Raw genomic sequence first — 14,011 nt, forward strand, 5'->3', positions numbered from 1 at the left:
CACACTGAGCACATGTGGCAGACGTGACAGAGTCTGGAGACGCCGTGGAGAACGTTCTGCTGCCTGCAACATCCTCCAGCATGACCGGTTTGGCGGTGGGTCAGTCATGGTGTGAGGTGGCATTTCTTTGGGGGGCCGCACAGCCCTCCATGTGCTCGCCAGAGGTAGCCTGACTGCCATTAGGTACCGAGATGAGATCCTCAGACCCCTTGTGAGACCATATGCTGGTGCGGTTGGCCCTGGGTTCCTCCTAATGCAAGACAATGCTAGACCTCATGTGGCTGGAGTGTGTCAGCAGTTCCTGCAAGAGGAAGGCATTGATGCTATGGACTGGCCCGCCCGTTCCCCAGACCTGAATCCAATTGAGCACATCTGGGACATCATGTCTCGCTCCATCCACCAACGTCACGTTGCACCACAGACTGTCCAGGAGTTGGCGGATGCTTTAGTCCAGGTCTGGGAGGAGATCCCTCAGGAGACCATCCATCCACCTCATCAAAGGCATGCCCAGGCGTTGTAGGGAGGTCATACAGGCACGTGGAGGCCACACACACTACTGAGCCTCATTTTGACTTGTTTTAAGGACATTACATCAAAGTTGGATCAGCCTGTAGTGTGGTTTTCCACTTTAATTTTGAGTGTGACTCCAAATCCAGACCTCCATGGGTTGATAAATTTGATTTCCATTGATCATTTTTGTGTGATTTTGTTGTCAGCACATTCAACTATGTAAAGAAAAAAGTATTTAATAAGAATATTTCATTCATTCAGATCTAGGATGTGTTATTTTAGTGTTCCCTTTATTTTTTTGAGCAGTGTATGTATCCTGTCTTGAATGAAAAGGTCATATTTTGCAATCTCCCAAAATAAATGCGATCTCTGACGAGAAACAGGCTCTCCTCCATCTTACGCTACAAACAGTACACTTGTCCATTCAGTAGCGGGACAAGACTCTGTGAAGATGACATACTGGTGTAATGAAATACGTAACAATGTAAACGGGGAATCACTCTCACGGCAGTCAAGCAATGCATTCCGCCAAGAGCCGTTCACAATCTAGTCCGGTTGTGGTCACAACTAGACCTCCGTTCAAATGTATCAAGAAAGATTCTTATTTGAATGCCTAGCTATCAACACATGTACATTGTTTTTAATGTACACTTTTACCAGTCTCAGTCACAAAGGACAGCTCCAATAAGCGCACTATGGTAAAGGACATGTGAACGTTTGTCTGTAGGAGTCATACTTCTTATTAGGTGGGACTTGCGAAGCAAAAGTCCTGACTTTAAATCGTCGTCATACTTATTATTATTCTTCTGTGCTCTGCTCTTACACCGTTTAAGTTAGGAACACCATTTAAACTTCTACGGATCAAACGCTTTTTAGTAACCGCTTCAACAACATTTTCAAACAACTGCTGTTTTGACCCCTTTCCCAGCACTTTAGACAAAAACTTTGAATGTCTGAAATCTTCCTCTACTTCTCTGCTATTCAAATCTGGAAATAAGAACATAAATATCTACTACCAATCAAGAGGTGCAGCTGTTTTAGTCACCACATCAACTAATTTAGCTAACTGCCCAATGTTGAATGAATTGCCATTATATACAATTATAACAATGGGGGAGCAGATTCTAAGCATGAGACAATGAGTAAACATTGTGACTTTTGAAACAAATTAGCTACCTTGACCACTAACTGGAACACGCTGTCATACACGTCGATCCAGAGCATCCCAAACATGCTCAATGGGTGACATGCCTGCTGAGTATGCAGGCCATGGAAGAACTGGGACATTTTCAGCTTCCAGGAATTGTGTACAGATCCTTGTGACATGGGGCTGTGAATCATCATGCTGAAACATGAGGTGATGGCGGCAGATGAATGGCACAACAATGGGCCTCAGGATCTCGTCACAGTATCTCTGTGCATTCAAATTGACATCGATAAAATGCAATTGTGTTCGTTGTCCATGGCTTATGCCTGCCTATACCATAACCCCACCACCACCATGGGGCACTCTGTTCACAATATTGACATCAGCAAACCTCTCGCCCACACAATGTCATACACTTGGTCTGTAGTTGTGAGGCTGTTTGGACCTACTGCCAAATTCTCTAAAACAATGTTGGAGGTGGCTTATGCTGGAAGAATGAAAATGTAATTCTCTGGCAACATTTCTGGTGGACATTCCTGCAGTCAGAATGCCAATTGCACACTCCCTCAAAACTTGAGATATCTGTGGCATTGTGTTGTATGACAAAACTGCACATTTTAGAGCCATTTCATTAAGGTGCACCTGTGTAATGATCATGCCGTTTAATCAGCTTCTTGCTATACCACACCTGTCAGGTGGATGGATTGTCTTGTCAAAGGGATGTAAACAAATTTGTGCACAGCATTTCAGCACAGCATTTCAGCTCATGAAACATGGGACCAACATTTTACATGTTGCATTTTTGTTCAGTGTAATTAGACAAAAAGTGAGGGTGAATGAAATCTTCCTCTACTTCTCTGCTTTTCAAATCTGAAGTCAGAACAAAAATATATTCTACTGATAAAACAATACAGCTGTTTTGCTTGCTGCATCAACAACATTTCCTCTAACTTTTTATTAACAACAGAAATATTGATACATTTCCCAAAAAGTTAAAGGGTATGCAATCTTCATATACTTCTCTGCTATTCAAATCTGAACTCAGAACAAAAATACCTTATTCCAATCAAACGGTACAGCTAGTTTAGTAACTGCATGAACTGCTTTTTCCCCCTAACTTTTTGAAACACTTTTTGACCACTCTCCCAACAAGTAAGACAAAAAAGTAGAGCATATGAAATCTTCCTCTACTTATCTGCTTTTCAAATCAGAACCGGAATAGCTTCCACCAGTCAAGAAATAAAGCTGTTTTAGTAACCCATCAACAGCTTTCATTAAAGATGCAGTAAGTAATGTCAGATGCTAGCAGATTCATTACCAAAAATAGCTGCAAATTCCAATAGAACAACATCACGTTTTGAAATTAACTTTCCTTGCTTTGTCTAACAATACTATCATGAGTCTAGCAAAGAAGTTGAGTGTCAGAGCGCAGTATTTATTTAGTTTCATAGCACAAACGTTTGCCAGCATGTTCTGACTTACCAAAACTACTGACCATAACCACACAACTACTGACCACAACTACTAAACCACACAACTACTGACCACAACTGCTGCTCTGGTCTGCACTAGCTCCGGTCCAGCACTAGTCCTGGGCATAGCTAGGTGTAACGGCTTTCTTCCTGGGATGAAGGAGAGGACCAAAACGCAGCGCGGCTAGTGTTAAAAATAATTTAATAAAGAATGTCTGAACACTACAAACAACAAAACAATAAATGTGAAAACCAAAAACAGTCCTATCTGGTGCAGAACACAAAGACAGAAGACAACCACCCACAATCCCCAACACAAAACAAGCCACCTATATATGATTCTCAATCAGGGACAACGATTGACAGCTGCCTCTGATTGAGAACCATATTAGGCTGAGCACAGAAACAGACAAACTAGACACACAACATAGAATGCCCACACAGCTCACGTCCTGACCAACACTAAACAAGCAAAACACACAAGAACTATGGTCAGGACATGACAGTACCCCCCTCCTGAGGTGCGGACTCCGGACGCACCCCTAAAACTCCAGGGGAGGGTCTGGGTGGGCATCTGTCCGCGGTGGCGGCTCCGGCGCAGGACGAGGACACCACTCCACCATTGTCTTTGTCCCCCTCCTTAGCGTCCTTTGAGTGGCGACCCTCGCCCCCGACCTTGGCCTAGGAATCCTCCCCAAGGCCCCCACATGATTTAGGAGACAGCTCAGGACAGAGAGGTATCTCAGGACAGAGAGGTAGCTCAGGACAGAGAGGTAGCTCAGGACAGAGGGGTAACTCCGGACTGAAGGGCAGCTCCGGACAGAGAGGCAGCTCTGGACTGAAGGGCAGCTCCGGACTGAGGGGCAGCTCATGACTGGAGGGCAGCTCATGACTGGAGGGCAGCTCATGACTGGAAGGCAGCTCATGACTGGAAGGCAGCTCATGACTGGAGGGCAGCTCATGACTGGAGGGCAGCTCTGGCAGCTCCTGACTGGCTGGTGGCTCATGACTGGAAGGCAGCTCATGACTGGAGGGCAGCTCATGACTGAAGGGCAGCTCATGACTGGCAGGCGGCTCTGGCAGCTCCTGACTGGCTGGCGGCTCTGGCAGCTCCTGACTGGTTGGCGGCTCTGGCAGCTCCTGACTGGTTGGCGGCTCTGGCAGCTCCTGACTGGCTGGCGGCTCTGGCAGCTCCTGACTGGCTGGCGGCTCTGGCAGCTCCTGACTGGCTGGCGGCTCTGGCAGCTCCTGACTGGCTGGCGGCTCTGGCAGCTCCTGACTGGCTGGCGGCTCTGGCAGCTCCTGACTGGCTGGCGGCTCTGGCAGCTCCTGACTGGCTGGCAGCTCCTGACTGGCTGGCGGCTCCTGACTGGCTGGCGGCTCTGGCGGCTCCTGACTGACGGACGGCTCTAGCGGCTCCTGACTGACGGACGGCTCTGACGGCTCGGGACAGACGGTCGGCTCTGACGGCTCGGGACAGACGGGCGGCTCTGATGGCTCGGGACAGACGGGCGGCTCAGATGGCGCTGGGCAGACGGATGGCTCAGACGGCGCTGGGCAGACGGATGGCTCAGACGGCGCTGGGCAGACGGATGGCTCAGACGGCGCTGGGCAGACGGATGGCTCAGACAGCGCTGGGCAGGCAGGCAGCTCAGACGGCGCTGGGCAGACGAGCAGTGCAGGCGGCGTTGGGCAGACGGCCGACTCTGACCTGCTGAGGCGCACAGTAGGCCTGGTGCGTGGTGCCGGAACTGGTGGTACCGGACTGGAGACACGCACCTCAAGGCTAGTGCGGGGAGCAGGAACAGGGCACACTGGACTCTCGAGGTGCACTATAGGCCTGGTGCGTGGTACCGGAACTGGAGGTATTGGGCTGGAGACACGCACCACAGGGAGAGTGCGTGGAGGAGGAACAGGGCTCTGGAAACGCACTGGAAACCTGGTGCGTGGTGTAGGCACTGGTGGTACTGGGCTGGGGCGAAGGACAGAGAGAGAAAGGGAGAGAAAAAAATAGAGGGAGGGCAATAGGGAGGAAGAGAAGCAGAGTATGAGGGAGCGATAGACAGAGCAAGAGACGGTGGGAGGAGCAGAAGCTGGTGCAGGAACACACTGTGGTGTGAGCTCTCCGTGCTGCTACAATATGACTCTGACAGGCTTACGTAACCAGGCTGGCCTGGCACTCAGCAGACGCCAGCTGCACTGCCTGTTGTATAACTACATTAACAGCTCCTCTGAGCTGGCCAGAGCATGCGCACAGCACTCACTGCTTGCCAGCACTAGAGCGAGATCTGTACTGCAGCCAACACACACACACACACACACACACACACACACACACACACACACACACACACACACACACACACACACACACACACACACACACACACACACACGGGATCTACAGGGGATAGGAGTGTGAAGGATGGAAATACAGAACCAATGGAAATATAGTATAACCATAAGTATGAAATTAAAATGTATGACTTGGTACAGCTCCACTTGATACCCAATCAGTATACCTTCAGCAGAACCCATGGTGGATGAGTTACAGTTTTGGACCAGTCCTACTGGGCCTCTCTGTCAGAGTGAATCTAGTTGAGGGGGCCTGACACAGACCCTATCTACCAGGCAGCTCCCTCCCACCCTCTAACCTAGCGCCAGGTTCCTCATCCTAGAGAGGCCTAATTGGGATCTAAATGTTTCCAGCATAGATATGCCAGCAGGGCCTAAACTGAATTAGCTCCTCCTCTGTGCAGTGTAATTCAGTGTGCCTGGATCCCACACTTAAAATGCAATTACTCATCAGACAGGCTTTCCCAGTCATTCTGTAATTAGTGGTGGTCAGGGGTCTTATTCAAATCAATATGATATGGCTGGAGACTATGAATTATCCTTAGGAGATTATTGTTAATGGACCTGTTTTTCCTGTAACATCGAAATGGAGTTCATGATGTGAAAAATTCCAACTGACTATCTTGCACAATGAATGAATCCAACAGGAAAAGGGTTGACATTTCAAAAAGACTGCAGAGGAGAAAACTCTGATGAAGATCTGGGGTCTAATGAGGTGAAACATTATGAATGTTGAAGATAGAAATGTAATGAATAGAGAAAACAATTCCCTATGCTACCGTACAGAAAAACATATTTGTTCTTTAAAATATACTGAGTATATAAAAAATTAAGAACACCTGCTCTTTCCATGACATAGACTGACCAGGTGAAAGCTATGCTCCCTTATTGATGTCACTTGTTAAATCCACTTCAATCAGTGTAGATAAAGGGGAGGAGACAGGTTAAATAATGATTTTTAAGCCTTGAGACAATTGAGTCATGGATTGTGTGTGTACCATTCAGAGGATGACACTTTCGACACCTTGTAGAGTCCATGCCCTGACGATCTGAGGCTGTTCTGAGGGCAAAAGGGCCCTCAGAGGCCAACTAAGGTGTTCCTAATGTTTGGTATACTCAGTGTATTTCCTTCTGAACAGTTTGTATTGTTGCACCCTTCTGAATAGACCCCTGTGCATACTTGATCTAAATGGCAAGAAAGGGAGGAGAGCTCCGTGGGTTAAGCTTAGCTGTGAAAGTCTCTCTAACTACAGTAGATAAGGACAGACAGAGTCACTCTCCGGGGGCGCAGTAACTAGGAAACACAGTCTGTTTTGAACAATGCCATTGAGGCTCAACCAAGCACGGTGGGGGACTACCACGGAATGGTTCGTTATGCTATCTATCATTCGCCTACAAATTACACCAATTATCCCACAAGGAAATTAAGGTGGGATTTATGCCGGTGAAACTGATGGCTACAGAGGGAAGGGAATATGGAGAAGCTCTCAGCCCATCTGAGATGCATTGTCATTGAGAAGACGTTTCCCCTGTACACTACAGCTCCACTAGAGTTGACATTTTCGATAGCTGGAGTTTATAAGGTGATGATTAATATGTGAAGGTGTTTGTGTGTATCTGATATCTATTCTTTGGTTTAGTTTTTCTGTGAGAGAAAGCAAGCGAGCTAGAGAGCCAGGATGAGCCATCTGAAGGTGAACTGAGTGGGAGTTTTATTCTGTGCAAGCTCTGAGACGAGTGCACTGTACATTTTTCATTAGGGAGAATGTGGGAGACAGAAAGGAGAAACATTGTGGAGGTTTGCAGGAGGTTCCAGAACTTGAGGACAGTTATTTTTAAAAACCTTTGTGTGTCTTACGAGACTGAAGCAATTAAGAACGAAAAGGCCATAACAGGTTTGTAGAGGAATAGGTTATATGGTCCAGATAGACTATCCCACTTCTATTCACATCAGAGACTATCTGCAATGACTGTGTGCTCTGAGAGGGTGAAATGTAGTGTAGGGACAATCAACAGGAATTTGTGTTTTTGTACAAGTTTGTGTATACATGTGTGTGTGACAACATAGGACCTGACAGACCCCCTGCAGTTGACCCGCTGAGCAGAGCCATGTGTCAAGGTCAGTGTGCACGTACACTGAGTGACGACACAGAACTTCTACTCTGCCAAACACTGTGTTCACTCTGTTTTCCAGCAGTACTGTAAGTTCAACAGAGAGCGTAGGATGAGCTTCTGCCTAACAGCCCTCACATAAGTAACCTTACACCTACCACAGTTTATCCAATCTACAGTTCAGCTTTATCCAAGCAAAACGCTCTTCTCATACTTCGTGTGTCTGTCTATAGTCATCTAGCCTTGATTATCTGGCCCCACTCTTTACTTGTTTGGGAACTCTTTTCCCAATGTCAGCCTGTGACACAATGCATAAACCTTGTGACCAGTTGAAAGCTGAGGGAAGCCAGCCAGGGAGAGGAGCAGTGACGAGAGGCAGAATGTCCCAAGGACTCATAGGCTGTGCCAACTGGAGTCTGTGATAGGAGCAGCCAAAGTCAACATGCCCCGTCTGCCAGTGAGGCCAGAAGGAAATAACACAGAGGAGCCAGGCAGCTGCATGGAGCCCTGTCTCAGTCTCTGGTTGGAACATAGAGCACCAAGACCAGCACAGACCAGACAAATCTCTATATCCATCATCTAGTGAGCCAAATGGGTTAGATCTACAGTACTCTAGATAGACCCACTTCAAATCTTACAATCTAAAACATTCAACACACTACTGTGTTTTATGGGAATATTAATGAAGCTTTGTTGGCAATTAAAATCTTACAGTATGGGATGGATTTCATTCTCAGATGCTTTGGTGGCAATGAAAAGGCTATGAGAAGGGAATGTCAATTTAAAAGGCCCAGTGCAGTCAGGTTGGAATAATACTGTGAAATTGTGAAAACTTTCATAATGGCATTTTAGTGTAAGAGCTGTTTGAAGAGACCGCCAGAAATTTCAGCCTGTTTTGGTGGGATGGAGTTTTGGCCTTCCTGGTGAATTAGTTAACAGACAAATAAGCCAAACCTCTGCCAATAACAGCTAGCTTTCAGTTTTACCCTCCCCACTCACTCACTTCACTCAGTCCAAGCAAAATTCTTGCTTGAGAAATTGCTAAGAAGCTATTTTTGTTTCTTTTAGACCATTTTAAAGCTGCAATATGTAACTTTTTGGGCGACTTGACCAATTTCACACAGAAATGTGTGTTATAGATCTGTCATTCTCATTGAAAGCATGTCTAAGAAGCAGTAGATCTGTTCTATGTGCGCTTTTTCTAGGCTTCCTCTTCATAAGTTTTGTTTTTGCGTCTTTTACTTGCGGTTTTGTATAACAGCTTCAGACAGTTGAAAATACAATATTTTTGGTTTTGGAAAATACATTGCAGTGGTTTAGATATTACAATGATTCTCTACTATATACTTGCTTTTGTCACAAATGGAAATGAGGCGAACTATTAGAATGTTTGCAACAAACATAGTGCATCTTTAATAAAATAATCACAGCAAGGTACTTAATTGTTACCCAGAAATTATTTGATATTGAGATTTAAAAAAAACATCTGTATTGGACCTTTATGTTCTTTACATTTTCCAGTTTAGTTTGTCAATATTATTATTTTTTGGTTCTCTACATTTAGAACTTTCACATAGAAATTAAATACAACAATTGCCTGTCATAGTGCGTTTCCATTGAACTACCGTGTCGATGAAAACAGCTGGACGTAATGACGTCACACCTTAGAAAAAAGGTTTTCGCAAAAAACCTAGAACGTGGATTAAAAAGTGTGCTTGAAGTGTTTCCATTATCCTACTAGGCAAATTGCTCATTAATAAAGTGGTGACAGCATGAATGCCCTCCCACCTATCTGTTTCATGTCTCAAGTAGCCCGCAAAAACCTGCATGGATAGAATGCAAGAATTTTCTAATATTTGCCATATTCTAATATTTCTCACGTGCCTACTTATTGCCACAGTAATTTGTACTAACCTAGATCTAGAGCTAAAACAAGTTGATGGTGAAACTTAAATTGCAATGTGAAGTAATTCAGGCATTCTTGAAAGTCAAGACAAACTTTTTCCAGAAAATAAACATTATTTTATAGTTGAACAAATGGATTTTGCAAGCAGTAGGCATTTAGAATCAAATGTGAAGTGGAGTGTTATAGTTACGGGATAAAATCACGTGCCCTGTGTAGGCCTACCTTCAAAATTATTCGGCAATAATAATTGATTTGAGAAACACTGTTTCCATGATCATTTGTCACAATAAAGTGAAAACAAGAGAAAAATCCACCCCTGCCGAACCGATCAATGTATTCAATCTTTAGAACATTTCTACATCTGCCGTTTCCATTACACGTCGCAATGATTTTTTTGTTGTTGCAACATTGCTTTTGTCGAATAAACCTGGGTCATTAGATTCCTTTCCAGTACACAACACACTGAGGTCAAGCGCGGCAGTAAGAACGCCATCTGCACCCATTCAACATAAATCTAGGCTATATGTTATTACTTCTAAACAAAATAACTTTTTAGGATTCTCACATGATGTTTTCATTCTTGCTTGAACAGTCGCTAAGATTATATTTGGTTGTGATTTTTGCAAAATATCTATTTTGGATGCAGCAGTTGTTAGCTGGAATGCTAACGCTCGTTGACATAGGCTGTAGCAAAAGCTAGCCAAAGAGCCATTTTACCGTTTGAAGTCTTTAAGAATAATGCAGTTGATTTGCGATGATGACACATACATTATATTAAGCAGGACATTCATACGAGCCTTAAAATCCAATTATAATCCAAAAGTAGTGTGACATGCTCTCATAAGCAACATGCAAACAGTCTTTTTTTTGCTGGCATTCTAAACGAACTCCTTGTTCTGCCACCAACTTGTGCGGCAATGTTTGTAAACACAGAAAGGGGTCTATGGAAACTTGCCTAGTGTCACCCCATACACCTGAAAAGCAAACACCCTTTAAAACTAGATTTAGGGTTAACCAAGCACTCAAGTCATGTGCTTGGCATTCTGTCATGGACATAATCAACATTTCCACAGAGGCCATACCACAATAATTAACAATGTATGAAGCATCACCGGTCAGACAATTGTCATATTTAAGGCATATGTTTAACTGAAACTATCAATTCAAAGGTGGTTTAATTTGAGTAATGCCAAAAGAAGTCTTTACATCAAGGGAAAGGGATCAACAATTGGGACTACTTTTACACAACCGGTACCTAAAAACTAAATATTACATCTATGGCAGTGTAACTCAGTCCCATGTTCCTCAGAAACCTTCAGTGACTTCAGGTTGTTTTAAATAACATGATCAATGAATATCAAACAAGTGCAGGTTTGATTTTGTACACGATAGACTCATGGATAGGCTACAGTGAAAAACAAAAAGTTGCAGTGCCCCCTTTTGGCCCTCTTCTGTCCCCATCCATCCCCAGTGCCTCCCCAGTCGAATCTCTGATTGTGCTGTGAGGACCGTGGGGTCCCCTTACAGTAGCAATCTGATGGAAATGCTATCATAATCCCTGCAAATAGATAAGATTTCTCCCTCTGGTGAACTTCCCAAAATAAAAGAGACCTTTGGTGTCAATAAGGATCAACAGCATACTGTACAATCAACAACATCCAGAGGACAGGTTTATTGGTCACATCACGTTCACTCTTCGCAGTTCTCAAGTTTCTCAGAGCACAGGGTAAAGCTCTGAGCAACCTCAGTCCGTTGATTAGAAAATATCCTTATAACATTTCTGTAGTGTACTGCAGTCTCCTGTGTAGTATGGTATCTGATAACAGTAAAGAAAACAATATTTAAGGCGCTTCAGTTCCACCTAGTGGGCAACATGAGCACTAATCTTACTGCAATTGTGAAGAAAGTATATTGTAAAGATGATTTTTTTTAATACCTTCATGGGATTATGTTGATGATTTTATTGAAAAATAATTTTCAGATACTGTACCTATATAACCAAACTATGAAATTAGCTGAGACACTCCTTGTGACATGCTACTGTCTCGCTACTGTCATCATTTAACACAAAATGTGGAAGCCACGTTATTGCAGGTTTGAATTTATATCTACCAGAAGCTCTTTTTGAAATGCATTAATATAAAAAGGCACTCAATATTGTTGTTCTCAAAAACACCCTTGATAATTCTTCATTCAATACTGAAGGATCATCACTTGAAACCATGCTTGGGTTAATTCATCTGTATGGGCAATGAACCATAATACATTATGCTCACATGCAACATATACTGTACAATACACTGAGTTTCCGTGACAGACTGACCAGGTGAATCTAGCTGAAAGCTATGATCCCTTATTAATGTCACCTGTTAAATCCACTTCAATCCGTGTAGATAAAGGGGAGACAGGTTAAATAATGATTTTTAAGCCTTGAGACAGTTGAGTCATGGATTGTGTGTGTAGGGTGAAAGGGCAAGACAAAAGATTGAAGTGCCTTTGAACGGGGTATGGTAGTAGGTGCCTGGCGCACCGGTTTGAGTGTCAAGAACTGCAACACTGCTGGGTTTTTCACGCTCAACAGTTTCCCGTGTGTATCGAGAATGGTCCACCACCCAAAGGACACCCAGCCAACTAGAATGTTGTAAGCATTGGAGTCAACATGGGTCAGTATCCCTGTGGAATGCTTTCAACACCTTGTAGATTCCATGCCCTGACGAATTGAGGCTGTTCTGGGGGCAAAAGGGTGTGCAACTCAAAATTAGGAACGTGTTCTGTACACAATGTTTATCAGAATTGAATTATTGTCTTCAATTTCACTTTTAAACAATCAAATTCACAATACTCAAATTTTTGCACTGGGTCGGCAGGTAGCCTAGTGGTTAGAGAGTTGGGCCAGTAACTGAAAGATTGCTAGATCAAATCCCGAGCTGACAAGGTAAAAATCTGTCGTTCTGCCCCTGAACAAGGCAGTTAACCCACTGTTCCTAGGCAGTCAATGTAAATAAGAATGTGTTCTTAACTGACTTGCCTAGTTAAATAAAGGTTAAATATTGTATTTTTATAATTAGTACAGTTCAGTCAAGATTCTTCAATAGACCACCAATTTAAACATTTCACATCTCTTAAGTACACCAATCTTTTCACCACGAGTGAAACATATTGATCTTATTTCAGTCACATTGGGAAACTTCATATCCATTAACAGGTAAATAATCTGACATGAAATTATGAAATGTGCAACAACTCATAATTATCATATTTGAAAGCAATATCCATTGAATTATAACCATTTAAAATATCATCAAACACCAACATATCGTTCTTGAAATGCATTGTTATAGAGCTGTACACTAATGACTGATTAATTAACTGACTCAGTAACATCGTGGCAACATATGACATTTCTCAGAGCAGAAGTGTAAGGTTCAGAATCCCACTTCCTCACCTAAACCCCTGTAGACTTCAAGGGACAGTTTTCCAGCCACAGATTAAGCCTAGCCCGGGACTAAAAACCATGGTCAATGGAAAATCTCAATTGAAATATCGTCTTAGTCCAGGACTACGCTTTAAGCATCAGCTGTCAGAGGAGCTCACAGATCACTGCACCTGTACATAGCCCATCTGTAAACTGCTCATCTATCTACCTCATCCTGTATGTATTTATCTTGCTCCTTTGCACCCCAGTATCTCTACTTGCACATTCATCTTCTGCACATCTACCATTCCAGTGTTTTAATTGCTATATTGTAATTACTTCGCCACCATGGCCTATGTATTACCTTAACTCCCTTATCTTACCTCATTTGCACTCACTGTATAGACTTTTTTGTTTTCTTTTTTCCTACTGTATTATTGACTGTATGTTTTGCTTATTCCATGTGTTGTTGTATGTGTCGAATTGCTATGCTTTATCTTGGCCAGGTCGCAGATGCAAATGAGACCTTGTTCTCAACTAGCCTCCCTGGTTAAATAAAGGTGAAATAAAATAATCTGTGTCCGAGAAACTGCTCCCAAGAGATTGACACTATCGGATCAGAATATGTCAACTCACTGCAGATACAAGCATGTACTAGCACTGACCCATGACTATAGAAGACCCAGAAACAGGGCTAGAGATAGAGCAGAAACACAGATATCTTTAGGGACAGGGCATGGTGTAGCACCACAGTTAAATGGGCTAAGGTTGGTGTTGAGAGCACTGTAGTACCATTTTCACACTCCTGAGCCAAACTGAGCCAAACCAAGTCTGAGCTGTACTGCCCTGAATATGCATCCACCATAGTTTCTGGAACCGTGCTGGCAAGGATCATGTGAAAAGAAAATATCTGAACCAGTACGGTTCAGGTCGGCCCTACGTGAATCAGGCATAGTTGGGGTAGAGAGCTAAGCCTTAGGGTGGGGTAGGTAGGAGGTATTACAACTGACCTCCAGGGTTCAGAAATATGTAGTTAGAGCAGGGGGTAGGTTGATACTTCACAGTCCAGTGAGCTTTAATCAGGATGTGTACAT

Source organism: Salvelinus namaycush, chromosome 37 (genome assembly GCF_016432855.1).
Source record: "Salvelinus namaycush isolate Seneca chromosome 37, SaNama_1.0, whole genome shotgun sequence".
Classification (NCBI taxonomy): domain Eukaryota; kingdom Metazoa; phylum Chordata; class Actinopteri; order Salmoniformes; family Salmonidae; genus Salvelinus; species Salvelinus namaycush.